The sequence below is a fragment of the Pseudorca crassidens genome, chromosome 19 (assembly GCF_039906515.1).
Source record: "Pseudorca crassidens isolate mPseCra1 chromosome 19, mPseCra1.hap1, whole genome shotgun sequence".
Classification (NCBI taxonomy): Eukaryota; Metazoa; Chordata; class Mammalia; order Artiodactyla; family Delphinidae; genus Pseudorca; species Pseudorca crassidens.
In genome coordinates, this window is record NC_090314.1 from 6,157,119 (window position 1) to 6,170,066 (window position 12,948).

The following is a 12,948-nucleotide window of genomic DNA, read 5'->3' on the forward strand; positions in this document are numbered from 1 at the left end:
AGATAATGGTTTCCAGCAACTGTCAGAATTTCTGGAAAAGGAGAAGATCAAAAACTAAAAGGATTTTCTCCACTAAAGCTTCCATATATGGGCTCTTCTTATATTGCATCCCGTTGGGGAGTTACAAGAGGTAGGCGAGCAGCCTACATCTGCTGCTAAAAGATAAACTTAAGATAATGTGACTGAGTGTGGATCCCCCCACACCATTAGACTTGTCAGACTACAGCTTCCAAATTTATGGGGAGAAACCACTGATATCTCACGGCTTCAGGAAATGTTGGCTGGAAACATGACCTCCTTGGTACAGGCCTTGCCATCATTTAACTATTAATTTAAGATTCAGCAAAGGGAGATAAGTTCAGATCTCAGTGAGGAAAATGGCCTTTGAGGTCTTTCATCTTTGTTGTTAATGCTAATGGCTAACAAGGGGTGCAAACCCTTCACCCACTTCTGTCATTTTTATGGCAAAGAGCAAATGGAACACTCTGGGGTGTGAAAGCCTGACCACCTCGGGGACTGTTTGCTCTTTTCTGTTCCCACTGCGTTGGTCCGCTTCATCACCACCTCTGCACAGACATCACCTCTGATCATTGGGTGATTTAAAGAAATGGATTTCTGTGAGTTCTGAATGTCGCCAAAATTAGCCCTTCATCACATGCTACAACCTTTTCTTTCCTTTACATTTTTGCGCTGACCTTGTACATGATATTTAAAAAATTTTTGGCTATGCACTATGCAAGTTTAAAATTATGTTTTAGGTTTCTCAATTTTGATTTGGAGCACTTCTATAAAGCTTTAAAAGTCCCTTCCACAGCAAGATGATAAAAAATAGTTTGCCTGGGTTGTTGTCTAAAATACTTCTGGGTTTTTTCTTTCAGTAGTTAGATTTTCAATCAGTTTGGTGTAGTACGTAAACTGATGCTCTGTTCTTTTCCTTCGATATCAATTCACTTGAACCAGTGCTATCTCTGAAGTATTTAAAAAGTGGCGCCCTTATCATATTCAAAATTTATATTTTCGGTGTATATTTAGTGTAAAATGAAGTGTTTTTTGGTATATTCACAGTTGTGCAGTCATCATCACTAATTCCAGAACCCTGACATACGCTGAGGCTAATTCTGAACTTGTATTCAATTAAAAGTACTTGTGTCTGTTGGTGTGCTAGCACCAGAATCTTTTGACTAGTGGTGCTTTACAATGCATTTTAATAGATAAATCAGTACATTAACTCTTATACGTTCTCTTTTCTGGAAGACAGGGAAGAATGAATTATTCTGCAAAGCATTAGTCATTTCTGGGATACAAGTACCCAAACGTTTTCACTCTGGTGAAAACAGATTTTGAAGGTGCTTGATTCGCTTCGCCTGTTAAACCCTTACTGATTCAGATTCTATTAATTCAGAGTCCATAATTTTCTTGTTTATTTACCCATGAAAAGTAGCCCCCCTCCCTCCATACTTGGCTTAAGCATTCAACTTTTGTCATCCTGGCCTCTTATTTAACAAGCTCATCACAAGCATCGTCTCTGTGAATTAAAGTTCAACCCTCCCGGGCTTCCCTGGTGGCACAGTGGTTGCCAGTCCGCCTGCCGATGCAGGGGACACGGGTTCGTGCCCCGGTCCGGGAAGATCCCACATGCCGCAGAGCGGCTGGGCCCGTGAGCCATGGCCGCTGAGCCTGCGCATCCGGAGCCTGTGCTCCGCAACGGGAGAGGCCACAACAGTGAAAGGCCCGTGTACCACAAAAAACAAAAACAAAGTTCAGCCCTCCCTGTAAGTCTTCTGTGGCTAACATTTGTGTTTATCCCGACATCCCCACTTATTGAAATAGATGGTGAATGCCCAGCATTTCCCAGGTGCTGGGTGCCAGGAGGTAAAAGGATGATAAAGACAGAGAGAGTCCTCACTCTGAATATGGGTCCAGGAGGTACTTCATAGATGAGGAATTCTTTTACAGAGAAAGTAAGCAAGTTTGAATGTCAGAAGTCTCACCGCTCAAGCCCTCATTTCTAACTTGAGGAGGCTCGTACTGAATAGACACTAGTTTCCATTCACTGAGGATGAAGTAGCATCCCTCCTTCCGTCTGTCCTCAATCCATATCATCCATCTATCCCAAGCACAACCTGAAGCGACGCAAGGATGATGGCATCTGCATAATGGAAACAGTTGGCCCCCATGCACCTGCATCTGTCTGCGTTTCGGTGCAAACTCATCCCCTGTGCAGGTTGGAACTGCTGGTTTAAGATGTCACGTTCTTAGAGAAAAAGCAAGGCTCTGTTTCACTTGTTTGCCAGTCCCTGCGACAGCGCTGCACAGGTGGGTGCTGGCTCCCCGATGATAAAATAGTAATGAGCACCTAATTATGGATAATTGCATAATGAAGGGCACTCTTGCCGCTGCCAGTTCCCAGTCGCAGCTGGTACCTGAACCCTCTGCTTGTGGCAACAGGCTGCTTTCTTCTTGAATCATCCAAGGGGAGAAGGCAGGAAGCCAGCACACCAGCATGGATTCAATTTCCCCCAACAAGCTGGTGCTTGATTCCCGTTTCTCCCGGGCAGGATGGGAACCTGACGAGTCATTCTCCTAATTATCCAGGGAGATTAGTGTGTGCACCCGGGCTGTGGACTAATAATAATGCCTTCCATTTGGAGAGGACCTTAAATATTCAGGCTACGTAACCACGCCCTCCTGGATTTCTGGTAACCAACTGCCCATGTGTCGTTCGAAAACTGCAGACACAGTGAGAGGCAAGTTTCAGCTCAGTGTTCCACAAATTTGCCTGTTTATACGAATCATCTTGGACGTTTATTAAACATATACATTTTAAAACCCCCATCGAAACCTCCTGAGTAAAAGTCTGATCCCAGATCTGCCACTAACCATGACTTGGGAAAGTCACAATTTTTGTTTGTCTGAGCTGTCTCAGTTCTAAGATGAGATGGAAAACTCCAAGATCTGAGAATGTGATTCTATGGTGCATTGCTCCACTGGATAGGAAGCGTTCCTTGACTGCTCTCCTAAAACCAATCACCCATTCCTATGCTGCACGTAGCCGAAAATGACTACAAAGGCATCTCCAGTTCTGCATGTTTTTTACTGTGTGACTTGACACTCCTTCCACTGAGGGGTGGTGACGATGTTCCCTTCCCTTGAATCTGGGTGGCCTCGTAACTAGAGTGGAAGTGACACTATTTGACTTCTGAAGCTAGGTCATGAAACGTGATACACCTTCCTCCTGGTTCTCTTGGGACGCTGACCCTCGGAACCCAGCTGCCATGCCGTGAGGAAGCCCAAACAGCCTGTGGTCATGAAGAGACGCCCATCCCACGGTCCTGGCTGAGCAGAAATTTGCCAGCTATGTGAACCAATAGCCATCTTGAACTGATAACAGATGGACCACATGACAGTGAGTGTAACCGATAACAGATGGACCACATGACAGTGAGTGTATGGGATGTATTAGAGCAGTGAAAACAAGATGAGTAGGTGGTGTCTGCCCAATTATGGACAGCTTTCATGAGGGGATTGGATGTGATTTAACTGGCAATAAGAGGTATACCTGATGGAGGAGTTTAGAAAATACTTGAGAGGCAAGGGTGATGGTAAAGGGGCCACTGCGTTTATTGCAACATGAGCTGATGAAGTCCAGAATTAGGTCCGTGAGGGTGGAAAAAGGGAGATGAGACAGACAAGGGGTTGAAAAAAATTAGCAGGACACATATTCAGGGGAGAAAGGAGGTTGAGATTAATGCTGTCGATCCTTGAGCTCGCTCACAGCAAGAATACTGGTCCTCTTGGCAGAAATGGGAAAATTGGGAAACTGGTGTAGGAAAAATCTTTTCTTCTCACTTGTAATTTTAATTGAAGCATTGCTATTCATTATTTTTTTAACTCTTTCTTATAAGCACCAAATTTTAATATCTAAGTCACTTTTGGGGGGAAAAACACATCATCAGACACCATCAAGAACTTCCCTCCAGAATAAAACAATGATGTTCATTCCTCCAAACAACAAGTCTACCAAAACCAAAACAACGAAAAAAAAGCCCACACAGAAAAAAAAGTAGCAAAACTCACATTCTAGGGGCTCAGTGCATTTAGCAGACTTTGCTGTGCTCTCCAGTCATCCTTCAGCTGACTTTCAAAAAATAACACCGTGCCTCATCAAAATATACATTTTCCATTTGCTTTATAAAATTAAAAAAAATAATTTTAAAAGGAAAATGAAGGAATTCACAATCGATTGCCTCACTCATTTCGATGTCCCGTGTAGCATATGAAGGTCAGGATGGCTATCTGTAGCTCACATGATGAGGTGTTAGGCTAACTTGAGGGATTACATGTCAATTTTTCTTTCCCTTTTTCAGGCTTTCTGTGTTTTCTTCTTTAATTTTTTTTTTTTTTAATCTCCTATCCTGTTTAGTCTGCTGTGGAACTCAGACACTTCCTAATTTCACTGGTGTTCATTTTAGGGCTAAAAGGATAAGTGCTTATGTGCTGAGCCAAAGGAATGTTCCAACCAAGACTCTGATTTCCTAGGGGAGAATCACTTATTTATTAATTTTTAAAATTTTCATGTCTTGCTGAATCCTTTACCTCTCTACGGGAGAGGTCACCCTTAGCAAAGTACTGGTGATCATGTGATGCTCGGGGCAACAGAGTTCAAGACTTTGGAATAAAATGCTTAGAGAATGTTCTAGAATTTATTGTGAGATTTAGGTCTTTTCCTCTCTCCTCCCTCATTTTTTTTTTTTTTCCAGCACATTACTTGTCACAGGCAATGTCCACTTCTCATTATTGGGCACCTAGTAGAGGAATGTTGAAGTCATTATCAAATGCATGGCCTGAAGCCCACGTTGGGTGTATTATTGGATACTTCCAAACTATAATACTTCAAATTAGGGAGGACAGAATTCAGTGGAAATGGCAGGGGACCATTATCTAAGAGCATTTTAGAGAGACTGTCTCTTCTAGGGCACAATTAGTTTTTAAAACAATATTTCCTTTCAAAACTCTCCCCTTGGTCTGACTTTCCTTGCTGTTAACTGACGCTGTTTCTTCAAGATTGTTGCATACTCTGTGATAAACCTGGGAAATTTGGTTTATTTGTAGATGTCCCCAGTCAAATTGTAGATGTCCCCAGTCATTTTGTTTAAAAATAATGTATCTTAAATTAGTGTTTAAATGGGAATTTTTGTATGTGTTCCAAGAAGTTCAACTGCCCCCTACATATTCTGGTGTAGATGTAGTTTTTCATCAGAAGTTAAGTCTTTCGATAGGTTCTTAAGAGGATTGTTACCCTCCTGTCCCGTCATGTAATTTCTGGCTAAAGTCCAACGTGAAGAGGAGAAAGGAGGCTATTTCAGTCATCACTTGTTTTAGTATCATAAATGGTCAAGAAAACTTCTGATTAGGGGAAAGAACAATGGAACTCTAATATCTAAAGAATGGAAAATCTACCTTTCATACAGTTTCACATCCTAATTCAAGTGAACTAGTGATAAATGAACTAGAGATGCGCTTTTGGAAGTTGAGAGCAAACTTCTGGGAGGAGCTTTATTAACGAGTTTGTTCTGAAATTTTATACTATCCCAGGAGACTTCGAAATACAGATTCAGGGTAAGTCAGAAAGAGGTAGTATCCAGATCGATTCTAGATCCAAACATCATCATCTTGTTGGATTGGCGATAAATGTAAAACACACAAATCATAGTGAAGTGCTTAGTTTTCAGCCCCCAGGATAGGCTTTAAATGTATCTCTCATTACAATGGACATTCTTACCTGTTGCTTAAAAAAAATCTTGTCTTAAAAAGGGCACAAACACGTTTTAATCTGCAGAATGTATCATCAGACCCTCTTACGGCTGTGTCGGTAACCTGTGCCATTCTTGGCTTCTCTCTTTTGGAATTTTTCTCTTTTTGGTCTTTTGTCATCTCATTGCCTCCGTTCCCCCAGTACTTGCTAGCTTGCTTTTATGATTCTTACACTTTAGACCTTCCCAAAGCCTCAAGCTTTGACACGCCTCTGTGCAGGTTTCCCTTGGATGTGCCCTTTCAATCCTTAGACCCTCCCCTTCATTTCCTTGCCTTAGAAATCAGCCCCTTATAGAAATCTCATTTCTACTTTCCGGTCCACATATCTTTAAGGTGGCTCTCATAGGATATGGTCAGAAGTACCTTCAAGCATTACCCCCAGCACAAATGTGAAAATTAGATGGGTTTCCATTAGTGTTGTGACGCTGACACATAATGGACCCAGTGAGAGAGATGCTAGGAAAGAGAAGCAGGATGGCCCCAGGCGTTTTACTGTAACCTGTTGTCTGGAGCAGACCGCATCATTCTGAAAAGGGTGTGTGTGGTGGTTCCCCAGTGAAGCACAGAGATGGGAAGTCCCTGACGGTGTCAGGCATAGTCTCAGAGAGAGAGGGGGACTGGATGTTGGATGTGGCTTCCGTGCCCATTGGAGCCCATTTCATCATGGGGCCACCTGACATCAGCCATTCTCAGCTTGTTCATTAAAAAGTGACCTTAGCTGCTTCTCCTTCTGATTTCTCTCCCCATAAGAAGACTTGTCATTATGAATTGGCTTCATAGGTAGGTTTGCCCACAAGGAAGGAATGAGCCGTCCACGCTGAGAGGTGAAGTTCTGGTAGATGACATCTCTCATTGTAAATGATTAAGCTAGAACACTGGTTTTAAAACCTCGTCTTTGGACCTTGATTCACGCATCTGTTCCTCAGCCCCAGGATGCTGAAAGAACAAGTTTCTGACTCCGCAAGGCTGGGAGCCAAACCTTGAATGTGGAAAGTCACCAAGTCATACCACCTGACAAAGCCTCGTGGGAGACGGCTGTCACGCATACCATGGACGATGTTCTAACCTCAAAAGACGTTTTCCCCTTCTGCATATCCACAGGTGTCTTATGTTTGCCCTGTGTCAGATGCCTTTCATGAGAGAAAAACTCAGTAAATTCACCTTGACTTGAACTTGACTCACCCTGTTAGGGATGGGAGATTTTTCCTACACCGGTTTCCCAATTTTCCCATTTCTGTCAAGAGGACCAGGATTCTTGCAGTGAGTTCAGAGCATTCATCCCAACCTCCATAGCTCCTTTCCAGCTGAAAATGTGCCCTGTGGGTTTTTTCAACCTCTCACCTGTATCATCTCTCGTACCTTTGTGAAGGTTCCACAGAATCAGTGGTTTTCAAAAGTTAAGCTTTTCCCACTGTGCATACGTAGTTTGCATGGTGATGAGGTTCTCACGGTGTTTACAGAAGGACCGCAGAAACATCTTGTAGTCCTAGACTTCCGGAAAAGCTCTTTCTGGCGGCTCCTCAAGGAGCACCCCAGTCTCTGAATCTTACACACCCTCCCCTGCATGGAGAGCATCACTCTGGCTAATTTCTTCCAGGGTATTTCTCCTGCCGCAGCACACAGCTTCAGAAAGGAGATAGCAGAGCTCCTGGCATCTTGTCACATCTGTTCCCTGCAGGCTGCAATCTGGGCTTTGTAGAGACAGGCAGCGCATCATACCCCTTCCTCTCCTTGTCTGGTTCCTAGTTTCTCTTCGTCCCACTCCAAAATCTATCTTCTGTCTGGGGCTGCAGGATGTGAGGCCCATCTGGGAGCTTGGTCATCCTCCAGAGGCCTTGGAGAAGGTCCACCTCACACTGTAAACATTCCTGTCAACTGCCACCCCTTCCCTGCATGGGTGTTTTGAATACAAAGGTCACCATTTTTCTCCCCCGAGCAGAACAGGGTCCTCGAGCAGACCCTGAGATGAGAGATAGGAGGCTTGCTGCTCTGGAGAAGAGCTTTCATCCATCCTCCACTGCATGATACCCACTCACAAAAAGTCCTCCCACTGGGGAAGGTTGAAGAGGAGGTGTCCCTGAAAGGTTCCATCCTTGGCTGTTTAGGACAACCTGGTGTGTGCCAGGTAGGATTCATTGCCTTCAGAACAAGATCTAAGCCAAGTGCTGTAGCCATTTCAATCATCAATTATCAAATCCAGGTACAGCGTCTGCATAACTGATCGTCCTTGTGAGGAAGGCGTGAGGGGCTGGCCATTCCTGTAGACTCCAAGGCAACAGATGTCTGCCCTCTGCACGCAGCCTAGACCTTGGATGTTTTAACACCCAGTTACTGCACTGCCTTCAGGAAGTCCATCAACGTGCAGTGGCCGCAGGGTGTACAGGTCAGGTATGGGGCAGAACAGGCATGGGTGAAGAACCTCTTGGCTTGTCCTCTAGCAGGACAGCCCAGCAGCTGGGTACGTGGGGACTTGCTTCCCTGCACAGCTCAAGCCCCAGGCTCCAGGAGAAACACAGAAAGGCACCACGATATTCACGGTGGGCTGCTTACAGGGAGCGCTGGTATATGACTCAATTCTCCCATTCGCCCCGAGAATTAAGGACTGTCATTCTATTCTACAGATGAGGGAGCTGAGGCTAAGTGAGGTGAGACATCTTTGCTAATAAATGGCAGCGTCAGCACTGAGAGCCCAAGGGGATGGCATCAAAGGCACCTGCAGATTCTAAGCACCTACCAAGCCCCAGTCCCCATAGGTTACTCTCAGTTTAGGGCAGGACTCTGGTATGAAAAGCTTGTGGTGGGTTCTGCAGGGGAGCCCCCTTGCCTGAAGGATTCGTCTCCTGAGGGGATCATCATGAAGTCAGGGGGGGGCTACATTTTGGAAGATGGGTTTAAAGTTTAGATGTCCAAGCCGTACAAGAGAATCTGATTTAATTGATTCACGTGGGGCATTTTCAGTAAATTCTCCAAGGGATTCAAATATGCAGCCAGGATCGAAGTGCTTTTCAGGGGTACAGGGACACCCCCTTGGTCAGAGGGGGACACCTGTCACCCTGTACTCTCCTTGCCATCACCTGGGGACAATACCTGTACTTTTGACCAAAATCAGAAGTAAGGGGAGTCACCATAGAGGTCCTGGGAAATTTGCAATGGAAGTGGAAAATTTCCATTTGTCCTTGGATGGGACAAGTCAGCAGGCTCTGTGGGATGGGGAGAGCCTTGAACTCAGGAAGACCCCCAGTTTGGAATGAGCAGCGAGGGAGGGGAAGGAAGCTTTGGAGTAAGTGGAAGAGTGGCTCAGTGGACGTCCCCACTTCTTCTGCAGTGTCTTGGGTAGCCTCATGACTGATGAGGTGGAATTTTCAAATTAAGCCAGCGTTTTCTATTAATATTTCTAGGAGTATTAATTCCTAGAAGTAAACTGACCTAGGGCAATAAATCACTCATTGGAGCACATTACCAAGCGGTGAAAATTCACGTGAGTGCCCTCTCTTGGGTATGCGATAAACGCCTCTTCTACCGGGAGATGGGTAGGGGATCTGGAAGCCGGCTGAGGGCTGCCCTGCCCGAAATCCCTTCGTACGCTGAGCCGGTTGCTTCAGGAAGAGATAGAAACATTTACTTAGGAGCTGTATTAGTTTCCTGTTGCTGCTCTAACAAATAACCACAAACTTACTGGCTTAAAGCAACACAAAGGTATTTTCTCGCAGCTCTGGAGGCCGGGAGTCTAAGATGAGCTGGCAGTTCTGCATTCCTTGGGGCAGCTCTTGGGAGAGCCTGGTCCTTGCCTTTTCCAGTTCTGCAGGCTGCCAACATCCCTGGGCTAGTGGCCCGACACCAATCCAACTTCTGCTTCTCTTGCCACATCTCCTTCTCGGACTCTGACCCTCCAGCCTCCCTCGTATAAGGACCCTTGTGACCCTACAGCCTCCCTCGTTTAAGGACGCTCGTGATGACGTGGGACCCACCTGGATGATCCAGGACAATTTCCCATCTTGAGATCTTTAACTTCGTCACATCTGGGAAGTCCTTTTCACCACGTGGGGTAACATAGTCACAGGTTTTGGGGACAAGCATGTGGACATCTTTGGGTTCAATCCCTGGTCGGGGAACTAAGATCCCACATGCCACGGGGCACCTAAGCCCACGCACCTCAACTAGAGATCCCGCGTGCTGCAAACTACAGAGCCCACGCACTCTGAAACCTGCGTGCCACATCTAGAGAGAACCTGTGCGCTGCAACGAAGATCCTGCATGTCTCAACTAAGACCTGACGCAGACAAAAAAAAAAAGAAAGAAAGAAAAGAAAATAAGAACAACTCAACGAGCCCAACTCGGGGTTCACTACAGACACAAGCCAACAAGGGCATCCCTGCAGCTGTGGACCTGCATCTCTCAGGGGGCTTATGACCTGCCTGCCCAGGTGGCTCAGACTTTCCCGAGGTGGAAGGAAGGACGCACGAAGGAGAGGCATGGCTTCCTGTGCAGACGGTACACGTATAACTACCTGGAGAAATAAAAAACGTGGTCCTGTGTGCACCCCAGGGTGGTGATGCAGAGGTGCTTGAGCACAACCCAGTGCTCTGGAAATCCGTCTGATGAAGGCGAGCACGGGGTGGGAGGGCTCAGTCTTCAGAGCAGCGATGCCTCTTCAGGTTTGAGGGGCACACAGACCCCCTGGGGAGTCTTGTCAGGATGTAGGCTGTGATTCAGTGGGTCTGTGGTGGGGCCCGAGACTCCGGATTTCTACTTAGCTCTCTGGATACTGACGCTGCTGGCTCTGAGCCCGCTGTGGGTAGCAAGGAGCAGTCACACGGCCCCGACTTTTTGAAGGACCCGCCCCTTGGTTTAATGCTCTTCTGCTGCCATTTTGAAATTCTTAATTCATTTTTATACAAGGGACCCCATAAGTACTGTATCTGGTTCCTGATTTAGCATCAGAGCTGGGTTCAAATCACGACTCTGCCCCCACCATTCGTGCCATGTGCTGGAGGAAGGTCCTTAACTCCCAGGCTTATTTCCTTTGATGATAAACAGGATGCATGGCAGAGGCTGGGAGGTTAAGATGAGACGCGTACGTCTATATGTGATGACGGGAGATGCTGATGTTGCCCACGTGGATCCTGCTGCCCTTACCGGCAATTATTGAGTGCTAATTTGTGCCAATACTACACTGTTAGTATTACTTTTTTCTTTTTGGCCATTTGATTCTTAGTAATCATTTCCTCTTTAATCTCACTTAAGCGGTATTAAAGCCCTGTGGTAACTTTTGCTTTGATGTGGCTCTGGTGCCATCGTATGCTTAAAAGGCACAGGAAGGATTTTTCAAAGGGAAACTGTGTAACCCTGGGGCCAGGCATTCCCTCATAACAGTTTCAACCACAATTCTTTGTAGATGGGAGTCTCAAATCCTCACCAGGCTGGCTGGTCGTACCACCAGATGTCTTAAGTTTGCCCTGAAATCCACTGCCTGGGGACTGATGCTGTCCCGCCGGGTAACACACAAGGCACGGAGTTTAGGCCAGAGGGTTCAGGTCAGACGTTCCAAGGTGAAAAGTCAAGGTGCGTGTGATAAGTAGTTTTCTTCTGTAAGAAACAAGAAGGAACTAAAAGCACAGGAAGAGTACACCTGTCAATGCAAAGAGGTCTGATCAACAGTGTCCCAAAGCCACAGGGAGGCTAATCCAATGTCTTGATAGAACTCACGTGCTTGGCTGATTCTTTCTTAGGTCTGGCTTCTTGGAGCCACGTCCCTGTAGAAAGCATCAGGTACCATCCCTCTTTGGGTTCTCCTCCCCAGCGTGTATAGCAGAGCCTTCAGCATTGCCGTCCTCCCAGCTGCTTCCAAAGAAAAAGCAGGTCTGAGGGATCAGCCCAGTGACCTGCCATTGTAGCGAAATGCACTCAATCCTGGCTGTCGCTGGCATCATCTGGGGGCACCTTTAACACACACCGATTCCTGGACCCCACCTGCAAAGATTTTGATTCAATGGTCAGAGAAGGTCCAGGTATTAGTGTATTTCAGAAGCCTCCGAGGTGAGTCTAAGGTGTAGCCAGGTTTTATATGATGAGATTGTCTTAACCTGAGTTAATTATCAAGGATCAGAGCTTGGTGGGTAAGAGCATAAATGCTAGACTCATACTGTCTGGGTTCAAATCCCTGGGCTGCCCCTTACCAGCTGTGTGGCCTTGGCAATTCACGTAACTTCTCTGTGCCACAGTTTCTTCATCTTGTAAGCTGGGGGGAGGGTGGGGAAGAATAATGCCTCGTTTATAGAGAATTCAGTGGGGTTTCCTCTGCAGAGCACTTTGGATGACGCCTAGCCCGTGATAAGCACTGTGCATGCTTTTGATAATTAAATATGCTCTATACACAGTAAAGCAATGTGATTTATGAGAAAGGTGTATTCTTATCTTAAGGTGTTTTGGCTAATTACTTAGATTAAATGATTTTAAAATTTTGGGAAGTGTCAAGTTAACTTATTTTCTGATCCTAATTTTGAAGACTTTCTTGGGCTAAATTTCCCCCCTATACTTTTTCTCCAGTTTGTCTGTGTTGGCCGGCTTAAAAAAAAAAAAAAAAAAAAAAAAGGATGTCAGATTTTCTTTATTTTATTTTTTTGCGGTACTGCTCCGCGGTATGTGGGATCTTCCCGGACCGGGGCACGAACCCACGTCCCCTGCATCAGCAGGTGGACCCTCAACCACTGCGCCACCAGGGAAGCCCCAGATTTTCTTTACATCTCCTAGCACAGACTTTATTGCTAACAGGTCTGTCCAATTACAGCTAATTAGCTAATGTATATTTTTCTTTTGCACAAGTTAGCGACTCCAGAACAGCAGTCCTCAAAGTGTGGTCCCTGGACGAGCAGCATCCTCATCCCCTGGGAACTGGTTAGGAATGCATACTGGGGACCCCACCCGGACCTGCTGAATCAGAAGCTCTCCCTGGATGCGGCCCAGCTATCTGAGTTTGACTCTCGTGCTGCTAAAATTTGAGAGCCACACTTGAGTACATTTTCTCCAAATCTAAAATGATACAGTTCTGTTTTGTCAGGAAATTAAAATGAGAAACTTCTTACAGTAATTTCCACCAAATTCTTATCTTTAACCTTCAGGAATGTATTTTAAAAA